The sequence below is a fragment of the Morone saxatilis genome, unplaced genomic scaffold (genome assembly GCF_004916995.1).
Source record: "Morone saxatilis isolate NCDOM2014 unplaced genomic scaffold, NCSU_SB_2.0 Contig7, whole genome shotgun sequence".
NCBI lineage: Eukaryota > Metazoa > Chordata > Actinopteri > Moronidae > Morone > Morone saxatilis.
The window spans coordinates 3,757,325-3,764,746 of NW_023340246.1; positions in this window are offsets into that span (position 1 = coordinate 3,757,325).

Genomic DNA, 7,422 nt, shown 5'->3' on the forward strand with positions numbered 1-7,422 from the left:
TAAAACGTCTCTTGTAGAGGAAGATGAGGACATTAGTGCAAGGGGGTCACGTGATGGTGGTAAGGCACTACGTTTTGGCAAGAGCTTTGTGCCACTGGTTTTTAATCATCTGTTTATCCTGACAAAATCGTGTGTTGGAGGCCACTTTTGGTATGAACATTTCGGGCTATGTCCCTAGAAAACATCTGGCCACAATCTTTTGACAAAATGGCAAGAAACCTAAAAAATAGAGACAAGAAACATACTATGTTTGTACCTGGCAAGGGAGCACAAGGTGTCAACCAGAGCGAGTCCGATGCCTCGGATGAACTCGACCCAGTCCCTGCTAAAGCCATTTAATCAGATGGCCACTAATATCCTAAGGGTAACTTATGAAAAACATAGTCCTCTGGCTGAGACTACCCCAAAGCATTCAGCAGTGCTCCAGACTGCTAGCGAGTGGATAGATGAAGCTGAAGTTTTCATTCGGGTCTGGTTTTGGTGCTAGGGAACTGTGTACTCTTGTTGACATCTGGTGCAGCAGACATGCCAACCTCTTGGCCAATGTGCTCAAGATGGCTCTTATTATTTCTGAGCCTATTGTAATGTAAGTTTCTCTGGTTCATTCACTTTGGGAATTTCTGTTTTTTAAGACAATTTGTATGTCCCGTTTCATTGGCATGTATGAAAATCCGGAGGCATATGTATTATGTCCAAAAATACAAAAAAGCCTCTTGGAGCCATATCCTAAACCCAACAGGAATTTGACCATTTTGAATTTAATGTCCAATTTTGGCGCCATTTCAATGCATGATATTTTAACAAATTCCTCCTTTGGCATTGATCAGATCGACTTCAAATTTGGTCAGTATAATCTAAAGATCATCACAATTAAAAGTTGTGCTATCTGTGAGATTTGTCAAAGACATGTCTGTGGCATGGCGTCGAATATGGATGGAAAATGGAGCGCGCCCTATTTGCTACAGTAAGTAAGCCTTATATAGCAATAATCATGTAGTTTTTGTGAAATTTGCACAATTTAGTGTGCATGACACAGCCACACCACACCCCAACATGTGTAGGTGCAGGGGCCCTTTAATCGCTGCTTGCAGCGTTATTTTTAATTTGTCTCTTGTGAATCCTCCAACTTTACAGCACAAGTTGGAAAGAGTACACTGTTACCTAGCACAGAAACCAGACACTAATGAAAAATTAAAATTAAATCCTCGCAATCCAAATGCCCTTCATAGAATTTGCTGTTTATGAATAATTCAGATTTAAGGAGTCTGTAAAGGACCTAATAATACTAATTCCTATCACTTGAAGTGCAGTAAAAGCCTGGAGGTCCATCCGTACTATAGAGGGCTGTACTCAGATTACATCCCCTCTTATTTCTATCCAGGATAGCCCAGACATCCTGCCAGGCTGTCAAGAAAGGGGAATTGAGATGTGGATTAGCCAGGGTCTAACAAAACTAGGAGATTGATTTGACAGACCTTGCTATCCTTTCAGCAGCTTCAGCAACTATATGGTTTACAGAAAAGGGAATTGTTTAGATACTTACAAATCAGACATTATAGCATGAAAGATACTACTAAACAAGCCTGGGAGAGAGATCGGGGCATCTCTATTGATGACTGGCAGGAAGTGTGGATCTATCTATCTAATATCCATCTGCAATCAAACAAATCTATTCAATTTAAAATTCTACATTGTATGCATATTACACCAGTTGTTAATAACAAAATGGGTGCTAAAGCATCCCCGCTCTGCGGTGAATGTTACTCTGACATTGGCAAATATATTCACTGTTTCTGGTCATGTGTAAAGTTACAGATATATTGGTCTGGTATTGTGGAATAATTTTCTTTTATTTTTGGTGTTCCAATAAAGTTAAACCGTATCTGCCTCCTTCTTGGTCTGCCAGACAGTAAAATATTAAAACATAAGAGATTATTCAATCTACTGATTTTTTCCACCAGGCTCAAGGATGGGACTCCAAATAAAGAAATCATGGCACAATCTTATATTGGACTATGTGAATACTTTTTATACTGTTTGGACCCTTACTTAGACAATATCTCACCCTCGTTGTCATCTTCCTTATTGCAAGGGTTTCCTAAACAGCCTAGCCTGTCTGTAATTTATTACTTATTTTATTTTATGTTTTACTGCAAAACAAGTCTTCTTGTAATCTTGTTTGTTTATATTCTTACCTATTTCATGGAATTTGCCTTTCTCTGTGGTGGGGGAGTTGAGGTTTGGGGATGGATTTAATGTCCATTAATCTTACTTATGTTTATTATTATTACACACTAATTTTATTTACGTCATGTTTGAGCGGTTTTGTTCTATGTTCTATGTTGTATATGAAAAATGCAATCTTTTGTTTTTATTTAATAATGCAATCAAATTAGTGCAAGAGGGAAATGGCAAGATAAATTGCCCCTCATCTCAATTCTGTGTCTGTCATCCTTTGCTGAGGCTGTGGCCAGGGGGTTGGTGGTTGTCCTTGTATGGTATCTGTGGCCATTGGAGTAGTAGAAGGCCTTGGCCAACCTCTTGCCATTGACACTGGGTGAATTTTTTTGGCCCATTTTAAAGACTGCTCTAAGGATTTAAGCTGGCGAGAAGGGTCACTGAATAGAGTACCTGTTGTGGTAACATTAACTGTTGATGTGTTAATTACTTTGACCAACTTAATTAAATGATAAACCATATGTAAAATGTTGTCTATATATATAATAAAAATAATAATTATTATTATTATTGCATGAATACATTAACAGGATACACAGAGACAATGTGCAGACACTTTTTACATTAGCTATTGTTTGGTGAAACTTAGAAGTTAGAATTCTGTATTATCTTCATAGTGTTGTGGAAAATGTACAACTTAAATTTGCTACATAAATTGAGTTAAATCTTAGAATCTTTAAATGAAAAAGTCTTATTCAGTACTTTACAGTTACCCTGCTTACCCAGTGTATTTAATATTTAGACTTGATTGAATGAAACTGAAAACTAATCCTAGAGAAAGATGATTTCACCATTCATTAATTCCTTACTGTTTAAAGCTTTGTTCAAAGACAAAAATTCAGTGACGTACTCCTGAATTCAACAGACAGATGCAGCGTCAATAACTAAATATATACACTAAATGAGGTGAACTATAAGATATATCCATCTGTTGATTGTTTTTTCTACAAACATTCACATTGAGATTATCATACTGTACTGCTACTACAAGTTGTATATATACATACTTTATGCATAGTACGGTAAACTTTTTTTTAAGAAGGCCTATATTTATGACATGCAGCAGAAAAGAGATGTTATGTGCCAAACTAAGGAGGATGTTACTGATATTTCCATGCTTCAAATAATGAGTCAAAAGAGCTTAGAATGAGTGAAATCACCTTGAAATATTTTCCCAGAAATGATCATTCTGAAAGCTGATCGAAACCAGCTGTAAAAGAAAGCATAGACCAATGGATTGAGCATTGAATTTGACCATCCAAGCCACTTAAGTGCTGCAATCATAGCAACAGGTATTGTGTAATTACTCAAAGGGTTAAAGGTCATACAAAGAAAGTAAGGAGTCCAACAGATAAGAAAAACTCCCATTACAATAGCCAGAACCGTTTTTGGTTCGGGATCACTTTCTCTACTTCTTAATTTACAGACTTGTGCTCTGACTGGTTGTAGTTGTGATGCTGAGTGACCTGTCTTCTGCTTAGCCCCATCGAATCTTTAAGAAATAGATTAGTGACCAAAATACAATTAGATCTCTGGGAAAGATTCAAAACCCAATAAACAATGCCAAATTGCTGATACTTAACTTCTGAAATATAACAAAAGCACCTGTAAGATTGTTACGTTTAGATTCCACTACCAAATGTGCATCGCTAATTTCCATTTTAAAGAGTTGGAGCTGTCAAGCATCACAGGTCAATGATCGCAAAATAACACACAGACTATTTATTTTATAGTTCTGTACTTCAGAGGCGACATAACTGCAGTAATATTATCTGTTCAACAGATAATCAAAGACAAGTTAAAATGCAAGATGTAGACAGAAAAAACATCAAAGGTTTGTCCATCGGGTTATCTTTGCAGTAAACTTCATGATATCAACCAGGGAGTCACGCCACGTACTGTGCTAAAAGGCATCCCAAACTAAGATCTCAGTCCCTACAAGATTAGGTCAGCTATCTATCGAACGAAGTTAGCGAGAAACTACCTGGTTAGATTTGTATGAGGTGTGGCGCGTTTTTGAAATAATAATATGCATGGAGGTTATAAAAGAGGCTTAACACACATTATCCATAATAACTTGAAATCATTATAAAGAGCATGAATAAAATAAGTATAAATACATACATAATAATATCCAAGATGGGTGGTGAGTTCATCTACTACCAATCATCTGATGATTTTATCAGTGATGTTTTCACTTTAAAGCAATGTAGTCATCCGAACCTTGTTGGAATAATATTTCAGGTTCATTAAATGAAAAGTCAAAATTTTACTGTATTCAGCTTCATCATTAATTCTCTGTATGTTTACATTTACATGCCTCTCTAAATCCGGGTTAAGTTAGCATCTGTACCTGAGTCCTTGTTTTCTTGCCACTGAGCAGTATGTTTGTTATTATTCAATGGCTCAGTAAATACCATCCCTACTATCATAGTGAAGATCATTGTCAAGTGAGACTCTTAAAAGGTACCGGTACTGGTGACTTATTTCAGCCAGTGCGTAAACCAGTGGAGGACGTCAAAAGGAACAGATAAAATATAGAGCTGCAAGCGAGTGATGATCTGCATCTCGCACCCCAACACGTTAGAATGTATCCAGCATTCAACAGCGTACACATACATCGAACTGTATTTTCCCGATCACCCTTTCCAATGCACCAACACAGTGATTTATTGCTATGTAAGGGAGCTTATGTGCTTTTCGCAGTGATTCAGGGCGCCTAAATGAAGTAGTATGATCTGAATATTTGCCTTATATGATGCTAAGTTTCAGTAAGACAGGACTAATTTCAGGTGCATGTGCATTTCTCTTGGATGTAGATTTCTGAGTTAAGACACATGAACAGCAACCTCTTGGGGAAAAGGTGGATACTCATTGCCCCAACGATCCAAGGGACATGCCTTCGCACATGAAAGAAACAGTTCCGAATGCTCTAATATTTTTAGATTCCTAAATGCGTTCTTAAATATGCAAAGTATATATGACACAACTAAGAATTAGTTCTAGATCTAACGTTTTCTACCGCGAGAGTTTGTTAGATCATAGATCAAGCAGTGCAATTTTGACAAATCTACCCCCACCACGTATGGCCATTAAATGTACAAATGCGACCGACTTTCTGTTGGGATTGGTGACATACGATAATAGTGTTGTAGCAAAGCTATTACAGAGTGGAAATGTCAAAAATTAATTGCTGCATCATAACTTAGGGGCGCTGTGAGCCATATCTGACCTTTCCAGAGGTAGTGCATACCCCATGCAGTATGTAATGTTTCGCCCACGACATAGCTATGTGTGTATTCACTTGATACATATTATGGAGAGAACATAACCCATTCTCAAAATAACGAAAAATGACCATGTCCACTGTTGCCATCAACCAACTGAGATTATCCTAGTGGTTCAAGAATGAATAATTCCAAACAAATTCCAAAACTGGGTACCTCATAGCAATTGCTGCTGCCTGCATTGTCTCATGATCCAAAGGGCCAAATCACCTAAATTTTAAACAGTTCCAGGTCTATCTATTTTTTTGAAATATATGGGAAGTTGGGATATAGGCAAAACCTTCTTTCAAGAACTAAGTGGATGCCACGAAACTGTTTTTACATTAAAGACTCCCCACTCAAAGACATACCCTAAACGATCACCCTCTCTTTGACTTGCATTCGTTCATGGACTGTACATATTAACCAAAATTTCATATAAAGGTATCTTGAACCAAGAAAGTTAGCTATTGCAGCATAACAAAATACAGCTTGCATGAGAAATCAGGAACTGCAAGCTTGTCGGACAGTGCCAGTGGCAAGTACCCACCTTTGCTGACAGACATCGGATAACTCAAGAACCCAACCACATCACACCCATTCTACTCACTTCAACTTTTCTGCCCACCAATCTCTTACAAGCATAGCCAAGTTAGATCACAGGTTACAGGGCCTCTTCAATTTGTGTTCCATTAGCTTGGCTCTGCCACTAATAAGGTGTCTAGTTGCTAATAAGACCTACTCAGTAATATGTAAGATCAATGTATCCCTCGCCTACAAACAGCTGTATTGCGAGGGTCAGTCGGGGTATATAAGAAAGTACTTTCCCACAGGTACTTTGCCTTTGTGCACCGAAAAGCAGCCCACACTAATATATGACACGTCCCTGCCTACAGAACAAATTTAATAAATCAAGCAAAACAAAAAACAAAATCTTGGAAAACCTTATAAGTCTGATGCGAACCATTTGGCGACTTCATGCACTTTGATAATGTCCCCTTCATTTACCTGTAACTGTTCCTTCATAACTATAATTTGCCTATAAATTATGTATAAATTAGTAATTTATAATACGTGCCATGAGTGTGTAGAGGTTTCAGAATTCGCTAACTAGCTAACCCAGCTCATGCAGTCAAAATGAATACCTATAAGGTAGCCCTAAACAGAACATGCCCCAAATTAGTATATTGATCATTGTTTAATAGGTTTGTCCTGTTCTGGGTCTAATTTGTAGGAAACATGGTGGTGCGTAGAAGGAAGAATACCCCACTCCAAAATCTGTATGAATAAAAAAACATGTCATTTCGTAAGATCTATCGTAAATTGATCAAACTTGAATTACTTAATTTCAGCGTGGATATAAACACTAATGAAATCTTACCTGTAAGTATTATATTTACGTTATGACAATAGTATCACCTTATAATATGTATACTACCACTTAACTCATTATAAGTGATAAAAATGACGTATATAAATGCAATCATGCTTATCTTGTTAACTGTATTCTCTTATAGGTGATGGAATGCCTTCCTCCTTCTGTTAAAATTTCTCACTTTGGACAAGTGTAAAGTCAATGTGATCTCATAAAGTGCTTATATTTCATACTGAAAACAGAATGAAACTAACAAGAAACTGACAGTTTTTAGTTTTATTGCTGGATATGATCGTAGAGTATGTCAAACAACGATGCTATTAAAATCAACCATTTGCAAGACCAGAAATGAAAATGCTATAAATCTACAATATACATAACCACTCACACCATATGTGTCACAATACAAATTGCTCTAAGCAATGAGTTTCCAAGTTTCAATTAAACTAACAAGCATTCAAAGATATGAAGCCTACTCAATGCACAGACTCACAGATTAAAACACATCCATCAACATGTCTTGACGGTCTCTCTAGCAGATCT